We start from the raw sequence: 17452 nt of genomic DNA, 5'->3' as shown, positions 1-17452 counted from the left end.
AAATCAGGAACAAGCACTTCTAGAGTTCATACACATAAAGGACCAAAGAACCCCATGGGGGAAAAAATCCATCCTAAGAAAGGAAAGCTTATATACACACATTTAGTCAAGTGCAGTGGTATTTTGATAGGGATTGCATTAAACATTGGTCTCTAGACTCATGAAATCTTATGTGGTAGGTAGTTACTTAGAGAACTAGAAGGTCAATTATATACAAATCCAATTGATAATAATTTTGACAAGTTTTGCAAATAGAGACACGGGGTCCTTAAAACCTATAATGTAATTTCTTATCATAAGATTCATTTGTTTCTTCAAATAGTTTGTGAATACTTACTTGAGTTTAGATGCTATGCTACTATAGACTTCAAGCAAAGAAAATACAGAACTGCTTAACATGAGACATCACCACCCTCTATTTTTTTCTGTCTCAATGACGATAAAAGGAGGCAGAAACAGCTGCAATAACAGTGCCCTTTGCAATAAGAATATGCATCTTTAGTGTTCTCATTTTCTATAGCAGCTCTCTAGACACTGGGTACAACCTTGTTTGGCAGGTAACAGAATCAACCACTTTAGGCTTTGGTAATAGTGCTTTGGAAGGGCATCAATGTCACAGAGGGATAGTCACTGTTAAAGCTAAGAAACCAGAAAATAATGAAAATGGCTATGGTTAGGAAGTCAATGTGAAACTTCACTTTCTGAAGGCTACCAAATTTTAAGAGAAGAGCCAATCTTATGTCAAGTAGGTGAACCCAAGTAGAAAATATATGGTTTTATATACGGCTTTATTTTTGTACCTTGTCTAGTCTGACAAGGCAACATAAGATATAGAAAATATCCATACATGAATTTAAAAGTAGAGTTAGTAAAATTTTGTTTAGGGGAAGATTCTCATGCACTGAGGGACACATGCCTCCTGCTGATGCAAAAATCTGTAATATTGAAGCCAAAATGACAGATTCTGGGACAAAGAATTTCCTAATCTTCTTAGAGAATACTCTTAACTGATAACAGGTGTATGATTATTTGTCTTCTGAGGGCTTTGTGCCTTGAGGAATATGTAAGCACATTAGCAAAGGGTATGATCTCATATGCGGAATATTAAAAAAAAAAAAAAAGAACTCATAAAAAACAGAAATCAGATAGATTTTTTTCATAAAAAAACAGAAACCAGAGGCAGGGGGTGGGGAGTTGGGGAATGGCTGAAGGTGGTCAAAAAATTATCAACTTCCTGTTATTAGATAAATAAATTCTGATGTTAGAACGTACAGCATAGTGACTGCAGTTAACAATATTGTACTGCATATGAGAAAGTTGTGAAAAAACAGATTTTTAAAGTTCTCATCACTAGAAAAAACATTAACTACATGAGCTGACAGATATTAACATTGTGGTAATTATTTCACAATATACACATATATCATTATGTTATACAACTTAAACTTTAACAGTGTTATATGTCAATTTCATCTCAATAAAACTTGGGGAAAAGGGAATTTTATTGCCAAAAATAAAAACCAAACAGAACAGCCTTGCACCTGAGGATTCAGAACCAGATTCATTGGAGTACAATGCATTTGCTACTGGTCTTTCCCACACCAAGTTGTCAACACCAGGCATGTACAAAACCCAGTTATCTCATATATGAGGAGATGGAAAAGATGATCCACTGGAGTGTAAGAAAACACCAGAATTTTTATTTTTTCAGTTATAGTTGTACGTGTATAAAAATGAACACAAATAAATTTCATTTAATATATAAATCAACACCACATATCTGTGTCAGATAGCCTATTCCCAGCATTGTGTCACCCTTCACAATGAGGTGAAGTAGAATTTCCTGCACACAGAGTAGATGAGAGTGGCAACTTTACTCATGTGCTTGCTTTTAATATATTGCAACATATTGCATTATATGTAAAGCTGGTTAAGTGGATTTTATGTTTATATTGTCTCTCTTTGCCTGACAAAAATAAAAACAGCTTTGAAAAATTTCAAATGAAAAAATCATTTGAGCAACAAACAAAAGCAGAGCCAACATTTTCCTCACTCTAAGTATAAACTCTTTCTCAGTTTCAGATTAAAAATATGAAATCACATCCTCCCAGAAGTAGGCTACAGAAAGTTGGATTTATCAAGATTACTATAAATATAGATCTACATGCATATCTACTATGGTTACCAGAGAATCTCATCCTAAGTATACATTGTGCCTTGAGATAGTAGCTAATGATGGATGAAGCCATCAGCACACTGGAAAATTAATCATCTTGACTCTGGATGCAAATACCTACAATGCTACAGCAAGTCATGTGGTTCTTAATCTGAGATATGGCAAATTTCATGAAATATAACAAATATTTTAAAAACCTCTTTTGAAATTTCTTCTTTCACATTACAAGCCAAAAGAAAGAGAGAGGAAGGAAGGAAGGAAGGAAGGGAGGAAGGGAGGAAGGGAGGAAGGGAGGAAGGGAGGAAGGGAAGGAGGTAGGCATGGCTTTGGGGGCAGCACTTGATTTACCTGAAGCAGTAAAAGTGGCCAAAATAACACAGTGAATACAGTGTAACAACTAAAATGCATTTCTAGCAGATCATGCTTTCAGAAAATGCAAAGATACATTGCATTTTGAAGACACAAGCATTAGAGTAAATTACCTATTATGGGAGTCTTGTTATACAGTTGGATGAAAGAACAGATGTTTCTAACATCTCAGCATATGGTATTTTCTGGGTTCCATTTCAATAATGCATCAAGAACTATTTTTTTTCACGGAACACTAAATGAGAGAGTACACACACACACACACACACACACACACACACACACACACGATAGTATATATATTTTTAATGAAAAAAATACAAATCTCTATGAAGAAAACACACAAGTAGAATTTCTGATGGAGTTGTACTTTAACCACAATCTTTAAATGATATGGATAATTCAGATTCACTCAGTTATTCATCTATTCATTTATTCCAAGGCAATATAATCTTTTACTGCATAAGCAAGCAATTCCATCAAAAGATAAGAGGCCAAACAATGCACAAAGTATTAAAGGACGTCATGATGTTGCTAGTTGGGTAAAGGTTACAATTTTAAAGTATAGTTGAATCTTTAAAATACTTGATAATGAGATGAAAAGAAAATATTTAAGTTTTATACACACAGAATTTTGCTTATGACAAAACACTTAGAAGAGCTACAGAACTTAGAAATTCTTCCCTCATAGAGAACATCAAAAGTCCTTAATTTTTTTATGGTCAATGTTCCAAAGCAGATTTTTAAAAATACATAGACATTTAATTTATTCCTTCAAGATAAAGATAGTATTTTAATGAGTGAGAAATATAGTACCTTTTATTTTTGTTTTTTTTTTAAAGGTCATACTTCACCAAGAATATTTTAGGAACCAATATTTGGAACATTTTTGAGGATCACATCATTTTGATGCCAAGCATAATCTAAGTGTGTCAACTATTTTAAAATTTGTCATATCCACTCCCTTTAAAAATTCAGAAACAGAATACTCTAACCTGATTTCAAAAAGCTTCAGTGCATGCTAGGCTACCTTGTTAAAAGATATAAAAAGACAACATTGCCTTCTGATTACTTTCTGAGGGTAAGTAACTGATTGGTAGAGGAGAAGGTGGAAATTTTATACCTAAGTTGAAAAAATTTGCATAATTAGTACTTAAAATTAAAATATGGAGGTTTGTGGTCAAAATGTCTTTTCTCTTAGTGTGCAATGAGAATTTTGAAGACTGCTGATCTATAGAAACAAATGGTAAATTATCTCTTCCTACGTCTGCCTTTCTTAGGAATGATCACCAGTCATTGTATTTAGTTTGCTTTCCTGTTTTGTTCTTCCATTTCATTAAATACTATTCATAGATTGCCCTCTTCTATTTATCTTAAATTGGGTTAACTGTGTCTCCCAATACTATGAGGCACCTTGAGATTTCATATATATCCCTTGGTATTTTTTTCTTTAAAAGTTGGCCAACAAGTATTTTATTCCCAGGAATTAGGCTCCTACTTATTTCTCTTGATGTCAGAAGTTAGTACAAGAAGTAGTAAATGATGCTACATGTTTTTAGGTCCTCAGAAAGTAAGTAACCTCACAGTACTCACAGCCTAAGGACAGAAAATGAGGAACACCCCCCTCACTACACATTTACCATTCTGATGTCACTTTCTCCAGGTCTCCCTTCAAAATCTTCACAAGTGTAATGTTGCTTTTCCAATAGGATTTAAGAATACAAATTTTCAGTTTTCACTCCAATACAAACCTGAATGTGCTTAGACAAATTTATCTAACAAATAATCAAACAAAGTTAAGTATAAATCCCAAATCCACAATGGCGTAGTGGAAAACAAATAAGATTTGTAGTAATATCCTGTTACCCATCCAGTAATCACAACTGGATGACCGTGTGATTATGGCAAATCATCTAACCATAGTACAATGCCCAGCACTTGGTAAACACTTCTAAAAACATACTGCCTATTAGTGTTATTACTACAATAGTCATAAACAACTCTCAACTTCAGTGTCACCATGCTGAAAAAATGGGAGGGGAGGATATCATTTCTGCTGCACCCAGTTCCCACAACTTTTTGAAGAATCAAATAAAATTATGCATATCAAAGTTCTTTGAAATATTAATAAGCTACATAAAACTAAACATCCCTGGTTGATATGTTTTGCATTGTAATCAAACAGAACAATTATAATTTTAACAACTTGGCTACAAGGAACTTTATAAAAGTTAATGTACTTACACATCACTAACTATATACAGTCTCAAAATACTAGATAAGATGGGTATGGGAATCTTTAAAGGAGTTTTTATTCCCAAATGTGTGGATGAACTGAAGCTGTGAGCTCACAGCAGATCCACCAAGAGGCACCAGTTCTCTCTGATCCTGGTGCAAAGTGTTCCCCTCTACCACACTAACTTCCACAAAGTTTCTACAGCTACTTATCTGCAGATTTATAACAACCTATTAAGACTCTCTAAGTGTGAATAATTTAAGAAATACATTTGCTTAATTCTCTACCCATAATTACAGTAGATGAAACTTCTTCCCCTGGCTCATTTAAGTTATGATTCATGAGGCCTGTTGTAGGCTGACCACTTAGGTAGAAAATGTTTTAAAACACATCATTAGCAATAAGAAATTCCCATCAATAGTGAAGCCCTAGGGAAATTTCAAGTGAGTGGTGAATATGTGTACTTTATATATCATACTGTTACCTAATGAATTTGTGTGTATGTTTTATTCACTTTTAAATGTAAAATGTATTTGCTACTTTCAGTCATATCTACTCATAATTTTTTCCCATCTGTAAACTGAATGAATCAACTAAAATTATGTCTGGTATCATTTTTCCAATCATCATCCATGAATTCTTAATAGAAGAATGTTGAAAGCCATATTAACATAGGTTTTACAAGTTTTGAAGAGAGAGCAAAAATTCCACCACAAAACAAAAATTTTATACAACTAAAAATAACACTATTTTGAGCTATCCTAAGAAAATAAAGGGAGTGAAAATAAAGGGGGTGATCTGTATCACTAATACTCTCATTTGCCACAATTATAGGGATGTAGCTGGCCCTCAGAAGGACTGAAACAGCACCTACAAAGTATTAAGAACCCGGGTGATCTTTACCTCCTGTCTATTGGTCTCTGCTTCTCTGCTTCATTATTCTCTTACAACATCAGCTTTCTCTCTTTATAGGATCATTTACATAGTGTAAGGTGATTCTATAACAACAACTAAATTTCCAAATAACCTCTATTTAAGACATCAAATCTGGAACTGAGGCCTAAATCTTCATTTTAATTCCAAATTAATAGAGAAGCACTCTGTATCAAGGAGGGTCCCAACAGAAAACATAAGGCTTACGCAACGGTTATTTTTCAGCAGAATTTAATTAAGGGCATATTCACAGTGGTGGAGAAAAAAATTCAAATAACAAATAAGGGAGGAGGAGGCATCTAATATCTGGCAACAGAAGGAGATATTTATCACCCCTAAGCTTGAGGGAGCAAAGAGCGGGAGCTTTGGGGGTTAGGATTTCCCAAAAACAGCCATTATTAAAGACAGGCACAACCACTTTAAGAGCCATGGTGATGAGGGAGAAAGAGAGAAAGGGAAGAAATATTGAGACTTCTGCCCTCCATACTCCAAACTCAAGTGGAAGCCAGAGGACAAGAGACCCCCACTAACATAGTCTATAGGGGCTAGCCACATGGACACAGAGCAGGGCAGAGAAGGATGAAGAAGGAAAGAAATGTGGGCTGTGGGGAATAGGAGGTGGGGAGAAAGACAAAACAATAAAAGGTCAGCATACACTCCAAGTGATCAGATTCCTTACTCCTTCATTCAATCAGTTATGATTAAGAGGTTAAATAAGTGAAGAGTGACTTAAAAATGCCTTTATAACATCCTGAACTTATTCTTTGTAGCAGTTATCTCATTTGATTTGTATAATTCTTACTGCTATTATTTTTTTAATGTCTGCATCTCACTCTGCAATTTCCCATAGGACAATGACCACATTCTTTTTTTTCACTACAGTATCTCTCCTAAGTTTAATGCCAACCTCTAGCGAGCATCCAACAAGTATTGGATATGGGTGAACGCATGCATGAAAATGTTTAGCAAAATTATTCTGTTTCATAATACCATCAGAATTCAATTCATTCAATTAATTTTTTTTAAGTTTCTAACTTTATATTTGGGAACAATTTCAAAATGCAGGAGAGTTACAAGAATAAGACACAAATAATTCCTATATACCCTTTACTCAGATTCACTTAATGGTACCATTTTACTCCATTAGCTTAACTATTTGAGCATTTATGCTCTGGGCATATCTATATATGTTATATATATCTATATCTAGGTATAGATATATAGACATATATATTTTACAGAACCATTTATTTGAAGTTATGTTATGTGCATTGTGGCCCTTTACTTATAAACAGATGAGCAGGCATTTCCTAAGAATATTAAATGGCCATAGCACAGCTCAGTTAACTTAATGTTATTAGGATAATTCATCATCCAAATTCCAGTTTTGTCCTTTGACACATTTTTCCCCCTCCTGTATAGGATGCAGTCTAGGGTCAGGTATTGCATTCACTTTTCATGCTTTCAATTAGCCTCCATTAGTCTGAAACATTTGCACAGTCTTTGTGTGTGTCTGAATGTGTGTATGTGTGTGTTTTACAACATTGACATTTTAAATAACTACAGTACCCTCCTCTTTTAATGGAAAGTTTCGCATTATTGGTTTGGCTAATGTTTCTCCATGAATATATTCATATTAGGTATTCTAACTCAGAACACTATATCGGTAACATCTTGCCCTTTTCAAAGTATTACAGACTTTCGGCTCAGAATTTCCATATGCCCTTTATTAATGACATTTTTTGATCATCAATTTTGTGAATAAGCTTCCAGATATTTTTCCCACACATTACTATTACCCTATTGTTTTCTCTTTCTGATACTTTAATTCTATATGCACTATAACTTTTAAATGTATTATGTATATATATCTTCTTTTTGCATTTTGCATGGCTGTATGAAAACACCTACAGCTTTTTCTTTTGATTTAACCTTCTATTTCACTAATTCTCTCTTCACTTATATCTAATCTACAGTTAAACCCATTGAGTTATTACATTCAGGTATATTTTCAGTTCTAGAATTTTTATTTGGTCCTTACCATCTTTCATTTTATGCAAAATTGGCCGCCTAAATTCTTCATTTAATCTTTTAGTTTCTTCAACATATTAATCACAATGATTTTCAAGATTGGGTCTAAAAATGCCATTATCTAGAGACTATTTCAATTACCAATTTTGACTCATAGATTCCAATATCTTTTCTTCTGTTTTATCTGATTATTCTTTATTGAGTTCTATATATTATAAATGAAGATTAGTAGAGATAATTAAGATTCTATGTTATTTATGTTATTTTTTTTCTAGAAAGAATTTACTTTTGTTAGAGATCCCATAATCCCAGGTAATTTTACTTCAATTAGGAATTGAAAGGATTTGAAGCTGGGCCATAATCCTGTGAGGGGTGAACTATTACTTGTTTATCATTAACCCCAATATATAGCATTTCAAAATTTCAGATGTCTGAAATATCTGCCAGAGACCAATATTTTTCAAGGCCTAATTTTTGCTCCATTCAGGGCCTATCTTTACCATGTATTTTATTTTTGTCTGAATTTTTCTCAGCAAAATAATAAATCACTTCTGTTGCCCACTAAGACCACATATATCAAATAACCTTTATGCCCAGTCAGTGTCCAATCTCAACTCCTTAAAGCAAATATCCACAATAGTGGTTTATATGGAAATTGAGTAATTCTTAGTATTTATTTTGCATGCTGTGGAAAAAAAAAAAAGGAAAGTATGAATTGACAATTCATAAGAGCTGTCAAAAGTGGTATTTACAAACTTTTTTACTATAGTGTAATAGGTGAGAATAAGGATCAGTTAGCAATATCTAAATCCTCTTCTAAATATAATATTTTAACTGATAAAATGCAACTTCATAACTGAAATGTTTTTTTTTAAATCTTTCACTTGAACAGAGAAAATATCAGGGACACAGAAAAGTTTTGCTTAATTTTCTCCTGCTGTTGTTTTTTTCACACTTAATTAAACTAAAAGTCCTTAAAATTGCGATTTGTTAGTATTGTTTTAATCATTGTAATAATTACATTCTTCATAATCATGAATCCAGAGAATTTTAAATAGACAACACAATCTGGCAATTAAGATTTTGTAAGCAAAATCTATTTTTAAAAAATCAGACATTAAATGAAAAGTAATTGCAGCTTACATGATTCATTTAACTTAGCACCCAAGTCATTGTCTTAAGTGTTAATATAAAGTTAATTCATGTCATTCAATTCTTTTAAAAAAAAGTTATCAGGCACCTACTAAGTGCCAAGGACAGTTCCATGCACTGAGGATACAGTGGAGAACCCAAAGTTCCAGCCCTTATGGAATCTACATTCTTGGTAAGAGAGTGGACAATGAATAAACACAAAGGTAAATACAAAACACATTCTACCAGCTGAAAAATGATGAAGGCAAAGGGGAAAAATAAAGTAAAAGGGACGCAGAGGAATGGGTAAAGAGGGATTCTGTCAGGTATCTGGGAGGTATCTGGGAGAAGAGGTATCTGGGAGCAGAGGTATCTGGGAGAAGATAATTCAAAGCACAGAAAAGGCAAGGACAAAGGTCCTGAGGTAGAAGCATGCCTGGTATGATCAACAAACAGCATGGAAGCCAGGACATGTGGTCTAAATAAGGTCAGAGCAGAAAGGGTAAGGCTATAATGTTTAGTGCCTTAGAGGCTATTATGAAGACCCGAACTTTTACTCTGAAGTATGGAAAGCCACTGAGGAATTTTAAGCAGAGAAGCAACATGATCTGACTTATGTTGTTAAAGGACCACTCAGATTTACATACCAAAAATAAATAGCAGGGTGTGGTGAAGAAGGAAACCAGTTATGAGGCTACTCCAATAGTCCAGCTAACAAATGATCATTCTTGAATAGGGGTGTTGGCCTAATTATGGTAAAATTTCATCAGATTCAAAATGTTGTTTGAAGATACAGGAACATCTTTTGTTAAAGAATGGAACATGGGGATGTTGGCTTCACAGTTTTTTCCTTAGGCAAGTTGAAGGCTAAAAAGTTTGTCAACTGAGATGTGAAAAAAAGAGGCAGAATAAAAATAGATATGGTGTGGCTGGGTTAATATTTAGACATGATACATTTTAATAGCCATTAGACACCTGCAGAGAGATGTTGAGGAAATCATAAAATATATGAATTCGTATTCTGGGGAAAGGGACAGATATAAATCTGGAACTCATCAGCTGATTGACAGCAATTAAAGTCTTTATACTGGATAAGTTTAGCTACTTAGCGAATATGAAAACAATAGAGTACAAGTCTGAAGACTGAACCCTGGAATATTCTAATCTTCAGAGGTGTAATAAATGAAGAAAAAGCAAACTGAAAATTAACTGCCTGTGACATAGGAAAACCAGAGGTTGGTCTCCAGAAAGCCACGTGATGGAAGATTTTTAAAGGAGAATCAAGTGATCAAGTGATCAAATAATGCTGATAAATTAGTTAAGACAGGCTCTAAAAATTGACCATTGGGTTTAACAACATAGTACTAACTTAAGACTTTCATAGAACGTTAGAGGTAAGGCCTGATAAAATTGAATTCAAGCAAGAATGGAAGTAAGACTACACATACTGAGACAAGACAGGCAATGCTATTGAGGAGCTCTGTTCAAAGAAGCTGAGAGAAATAGGGCAAGAATTGTGGAGGAACGTGAGTTTGAATATAACTGTTGTTTAATTGAGACTATTACTGCTTATTTGAGCAAACCAGTCAAGAGGGGAAATTGACGATGCAATGCAGAGAGGCAGGACAATTACTGGAGTCGTGTCCTTGAAAGGGGAAGGGATTCAATGTAAAAATAAAAGTGTTGGCCTTTAACAGAAGCACATACATTTCACCAGCAACAAGAACAAAAGCAGTATATGTTGGCATAGAAGCAGTCAACATTGTTTCAGTTCTGTGGAATAGAAAGAGAGTTGAATTTAGCCTGGTTTGAGAATATTTTGGAAACTTACGATGTAGGAAGAAAGAGGCCATCAAGGTATGTGCTAGGGGTGATTATAATGATGGACCATGAACTCCATATGAAAGTCAAAAACATGAGGACATGTGACATTTAGAAATATTGTAGCAGTAATAAAATAAATGGCTTGTAGATCCTGGTAGGGTTCAAGAATTCTTATCACCAGGGCACTAGAGGGAGAAAGCTGGAAAAGAGTGTTGTTTGGCGAGTATAATGTTGAAAATGAAGATTATGGGGAAGTGCAATTAGTGGTAATGCCAACATATAGCTTATGATCATAGAAGTGAGTACCTGAGACAAAGTAAGGGATAAAAGCAGTGGAGGACAGAAGGTCGAGTAAATGAGATGGCAGCTGAGTGGATAATAAAATTTGTAAAACTGTATATGTACACACATATAAAATTCACTTTATCTCTTCATATACAAATAATATAAATCTATGCCTCATATATACCTAGAAAATTCATTCATATATATTTATATAATACTTTTCATATATATAAGGAGAGGGGGAAAAGGGGAGGAAAGGAGGGGCAAAGAATGAATTTACCAGATACTAAGAATATGAAGAAGAAATATGTGTGAGAAAGTGACCTGGGTTGATAGATGTTTGCAACAAGGTGGAGTAATGAATGGCATAATCTTGTAATTTGAACCCCAAACTAGGTATTTTTAAGGAGAGTAGGGGAGTAGTGTGAAAGTTACCAAGGAGTCTACCTATATCCAGGATCAGTGGCACAAGAGTGCAGAAGGAAAAGTATCCCCTCCTTCATAGGCTTCATAGGAAGCTGATTCTTTACAAAGTCAGGTTTCAAAGGGCAAGGAGGTGAAAAAATGTTTGGCAAAGAGGTTAAGTAATCAGAGGATTTTGCTGGTAATAGACACTGGGTTCCAAAGTACTCAATGGGAGATTTGGGGAGTTAAAAACAGAGAACGATTTTACGAGTAAAGACACTTACCAGGATGAAGGATGAATATGGATAATGAGAGAGGACTTGGAAATGTTGTGGCTCACAGGATAACTGACAGAGACATCAGTGAAAGGCACAATCTGGTTAGTCCTGGGTCCTTAAGCAAGATGTGGTCAGGAGGAAGTGAGTGTGGTTGAGAAGGGAATAGGGGGCCTTACTAAGAATATATAAAGCCTCAGGATCCAACTCTTCACTCCTACTGATGACAGTGTGAAGGCCAGAAGAGTCTCCCCTTTTGGTGAGATAATCAAATAATATATAGAAAAAAATTGATTTACCTGACAACTGCTAAGTCACTTTGCAATTAAGTTTGAGCCAAAATATTGTACAGTCTATGGAAAAGCTAGCATTACGATTTTAGTTAAAAATTAAGAAAGATAAAATAGGTAATTTGCTCTCTCTGGCAGGTAAAAAAAAAAATCAGCCTCAATTTCACTGCACTGCCAGGCTCTCCACCTACTGACTGGGTATCTAAATCTTACACATTTATTTTCAATCATCAACATAAAATATCCACACTGCAGATACACACACAAACTTCGAATTGAAAAGAATTCTTAAAAACAATTAACAGGAGGAGGAGGGGAAGATGGCGGCATAGGAGGACGCTGGGCTCACTGCGCTTCCTGCTGATCACTTAGATTCCACCTACACCTGCCTAAATAACCCAGAAAACCGCCAGAGGATTAGCAGAACGGAGTCACCAGACCCAAGTGCAGACGAGAGGCCCACGGAAGAGGGTAGGAAGGGCGGCGAGGCGGTGCGCGCTCCACGGACTGGCGGGAGGGAGCCGGGGCGGAGGGGCGGCTCGCCAGCCAAGCAGAGCCCCCGAGTCCCGCTTGCAAAAGCGGAGGGGCCTGACGGACTGTGTTCCAACAGCAAGCGCGACTTAGCGTCTGGGAGGTCATAAGTTAACAGCTCTGCTCGGAAAGCGGGAAGGCTGGAGGACAAAGGGAGGGTGAGCTGCGGAGCCCCCGGACGACAGAGCTCAGTTTGGCGGGGAACAAAGGCGCTCGCCAGCGCCATCTCCCCCGCCCATCCCCCAGCCAAAATCCCAAAGGGAACCGGTTCCGGCCAGGGAAATTGCTCGCTCCGCGCAAACACCCAACTCTGTGCTTCTGCGGAGCCAAACCTCCGGCAGCGGATCTGACTCCCTCCGGCTGCCACAGGGCCCCTCCTGAAGTGGATCACCTAAGGAGAAGCGAGCTAAGCCAGCCCCCCCTGCCGCCGTGCACCTTGCCTTCCCAACCCAGCTAATACGCCAGATCCCCAGCATCACAAGCCTGGCAGTGTGCAAGTAGCCCAGACGGGCCACACCACCCCACAGGGAATCCCGCCCCTAGGAGAGGGGAAGAGAAGGCACACACCAGTCTGACTGTGGCCCCAGCGGTGGGCTGGGGGCAGACATCAGGACTGACTGCGGCCCCGCCCACCAACTCCAGTTATATACCACAGCACAGGGGAAGTGCCCTGCAGGTCCTCACCACACCAGGGACTATCCAAAATGACCAAGCGGAAGAATTCCCCTCAGAAGAATCTCCAGGAAATAACAACAGCTAATGAGCTGATCAAAAAGGATTTAAATAATATAACAGAAAGTGAATTTAGAATAATAGTCATAAAATTAATCGCTGGGCTGGAAAACAGTATACAGGACAGCAGAGAATCTCTTGCTACAGAGATCAAGGGACTAAGGAACAGTCACGAGGAGCTGAAAAACGCTTTAAAGGAAATGCAAAACAAAATGCAAACCACCACGGCTCGGATGGAAGAGGCAGAGGAGAGAATAGGTGAACTAGAAGATAAAGTTATGGAAAAAGAGGAAGCTGAGAAAAAGAGAGATAAAAAATCCAGGAGTATGAGGGGAAAATTAGAGAACTAAGTGATACACTAAAAAGAAATAATATACGCATAATTGGTATCCCAGAGGAGGAAGAGAGAGGGAAAGGTGCTGAAGGGGTACTTGAAGAAATCATAGCTGAGAACTTCCCTGAACTGGGGAAGGAAAAAGGCATTGAAATCCAAGAGGCACAGAGAACTCCCTTCAGACGTAACTTGAATCGATCTTCTGCACAACATATCATAGTGAAACTGGCAAAATACAAGGATAAAGAGAAAATTCTGAAAGCAGCAAGGGGTAAACGTGCCCTCACATATAAAGGGAGACCTATAAGACTCGTGACTGATCTCTCTTTTGAAACTTGGCAGGCCAGAAAGAATTGGCACGAGATTTTCAGTGTGCTAGACAGAAAAAATATGCAGCCAAGAATCCTTTATCCAGCAAGTCTGTCATTTAGAATAGAAGGAGAGATAAAGGTCTTCCCAAACAAACAAAAACTGAAGGAATTTGTCACCACTAAACCAGCCCTACAAGAGATCCTAAGGGGGACCCTGTGAGACAAAGTACCAGAGACATCACTACAAGCATAAAACATACAGACATCACAACGACTCTAACCCGTATCTTTCTATAATAACACTGAATGTAAATGGATTAAATGCGCCAACCAAAAGACATAGGGTATCAGAATGGATAAAAAGACAAGACCCATCTATTTGCTGTCTACAAGAGACTCATTTTAGACCTGAGGACACCTTTAGATTCAGAGTGAGGGGATGGAGAACTATTTATCATGCTACTGGAAGCCAAAAGAAAGCTGGAGTAGCCAACTTATATCAGACAAACTAGACTTTAAAGGCTGTAACAAGAGATGAAGAAGGACATTATATAATAGTTACAGGGTCTATCCATCAGGAAGAGCTAACAATTATAAATGTCTATGCGCCGAATACCGGAGCCCCCAAATATATAAAACAATTACTATAAACATAAGCAACCTTATTGATAAGAATGTGGTAATTGCTGGGGACTTTAACACCCCACTTACAGAAATGGATAGATCATCTAGACACACGGTCAATAAAGAAACAAGGGCCCTGAATGAGACACTGGATCAGATGGACTTGACAGATATATTTAGAACTCTGCATCCCAAAGCAACAGAATATACTTTCTTCTCGAGTGCACATGGAACATTCTCCAAGATAGATCATATACTGGGTCACAAAACAGCCCTTCATAAGTTTACAAGAATTGAAATTATACCATGCATACTTTCAGACCACAATGCTATGAAGCTTGAAATCAACCACAGGAAAAAGTCTGGAAAACCTCCAAAAGCGTGGAGGTTAAAGAACACCCTACTAACGAATGAGTGGGTCAACCAGGCAATTAGAGAAGAAATCAAAAAATATATGGAAACAAACGAAAATGAAAATACAACAATCCAAACGCTTTGGGACGCAGTGAAGGCAGTCCTGAGAGGAAAATACATTGCAATCCAGGCCTATCTCAAGAAACAAGAAAAATCCCAAATACAAAATCTAACAGCACACCTAAAGGAAATAGAAGCAGAACAGCAAAGGCAGCCTAAACCCAGCAGAAGAAGAGAAATAATAAAGATCAGAGCAGAAATAAACAATATAGAATCTAAAAAAACTGTAGAGCAGATCAACGAAACCAAGAGTTGGTTTTTTGAAAAAATAAACAAAATTGACAAACCTCTAGCCAGGCTTCTCAAAAAGAAAAGGGAGATGACCCAAATAGATAAAATCATGAATGAAAATGGAATGATTACAACCAATCCCTCAGAGATACAAACAATTATCAGGGAATACTATGAAAAATTATATGCCAACAAATTGGACAACCTGGAAGAAATGGACAAATTCCTGAACACCCACACTCTTCCAAAACTCAATCAGGAGGAAATAGAAAGCTTGAACAGACCCATAACCAGCGAAGAAATTGAATCGGTTATCAAAAATCTCCCAACAAATAAGAGTCCAGGACCAGATGGCTTCCCAGGGGAGTTCTACCAGACGTTTAAAGCAGAGATAATACCTATCCTTCTCAAGCTATTCCAAAAAATAGAAAGGGAAGGAAAACTTCCAGACTCATTCTATGAAGCCAGTATTACTTTGATTCCTAAACCAGACAGAGACCCAGTAAAAAAAGAGAACTACAGGCCAATATCCCTGATGAATATGGATGCAAAAATTCTCAATAAGATACTAGCAAATCGAATTCAACAGCATATAAAAAGAATTATTCACCATGATCAAGTGGGATTCATTCCTGGGATGCAGGGCTGGTTCAACATTCGCAAATCAATCAACGTGATACATCACATTAACAAAAAAAAAGAGAAGAACCATATGATCCTGTCAATCGATGCAGAAAAGGCCTTTGACAAAATCCAGCACCCTTTCTTAATAAAAACCCTTGAGAAAGTCGGGATAGAAGGAACATACTTAAAGATCATAAAAGCCATTTATGAAAAGCCCACAGCTAACATCATCCTCAATGGGGAAAAACTGAGAGCTTTTTCCCTGAGATCAGGAACACGACAGAGATGCCCACTCTCACCGCTGTTGTTTAACATAGTGCTGGAAGTTCTAGCATCAGCAATCAGACAACAAAAGGAAATCAAAGGCATCAAAATTGGCAAAGATGAAGTCAAGCTTTCGCTTTTTGCAGATGACATGATATTATACATGGAAAATCCAATAGACTCCACCAGAAGTCTGCTAGAACTGATACATGAATTCAGCAAAGTTGCAGGATACAAAATCAATGTACAGAAATCAGTTGCATTCTTATACACTAACAATGAAGCAACAGAAAGACAAATAAAGAAAATGATCCCATTCACAATTGCACCAAGAAGCATAAAATACCTAGGAATAAATCTAACCAAAGATGTAAAGGATCTGTATGCTGAAAACTATAGAAAGCTTATGAAGGTAATTGAAGAAGATTTAAAGAAATGGAAAGACATTCCCTGCTCATGGATTGGAAAAATAAATATTGTCAAAATGTCAATACTACCCAAAGCTATCTACACATTCAATGCAATCCCAATCAAAATTGCACCAGCATTCTTCTCGAAACTAGAACAAGCAATCCTAAAATTCATATGGAACCACAAAAGGCCCCGAATAGCCAAAGGAATTTTGAAGAAGAAGACCAAAGCAGGAGGCATCACAATCCCAGACTTTAGCCTCTACTACAAAGCTGTCATCATCAAGACAGCATGGTATTGGCACAAAAACAGACACACAGACCAATGGAATAGAATAGAAACCCCAGAACTAGACCCACAAACGTATGGCCAACTCATCTTTGACAAAGCAGGAAAGAACATCCAATGGAAAAAAGACAGCCTCTTTAACAAATGGTGCTGGGAGAACTGGACAGCAACATGCAGAAGATTGAAACTAGACCACTTTCTCACACCATTTACAAAAATAAACTCAAAATGGATAAAGGACCTAAATGTGAGACAGGAAACCATCAGAACCTTAGAGGAGAAAGCAGGAAAAGACCTCTCTGACCTCAGCCGTAGCAATCTCTTACTCGACACATCCTCAAAGGCAAGGGAATTAAAAGCAAAAGTGAATTACTGGGACCTTATGAAGATAAAAAGCTTCTGCACAGCAAAGGAAACAACCAACAAAACTAAAAGGCAACCAACGGAATGGGAAAAGATATTTGCAAATGACATATCGGACAAAGGGCTAGTATCTAAAATCTATAAAGAGCTCACCAAACTCCACACCCGAAAAACAAATAACCCAGTGAAGAAATGGGCAGAAAACATGAATAGACACTTCTCTAAAGAAGACATCCAGATGGCCAACAGGCACATGAAAAGATATTCAGCGTCGCTCCTTATCAGGGAAATACAAATCAAAACCACACTC

Source organism: Lynx canadensis, chromosome B3 (genome assembly GCF_007474595.2).
Source record: "Lynx canadensis isolate LIC74 chromosome B3, mLynCan4.pri.v2, whole genome shotgun sequence".
Classification (NCBI taxonomy): Eukaryota; Metazoa; Chordata; class Mammalia; order Carnivora; family Felidae; genus Lynx; species Lynx canadensis.
This window is presented reverse-complemented; position numbering follows the sequence as displayed.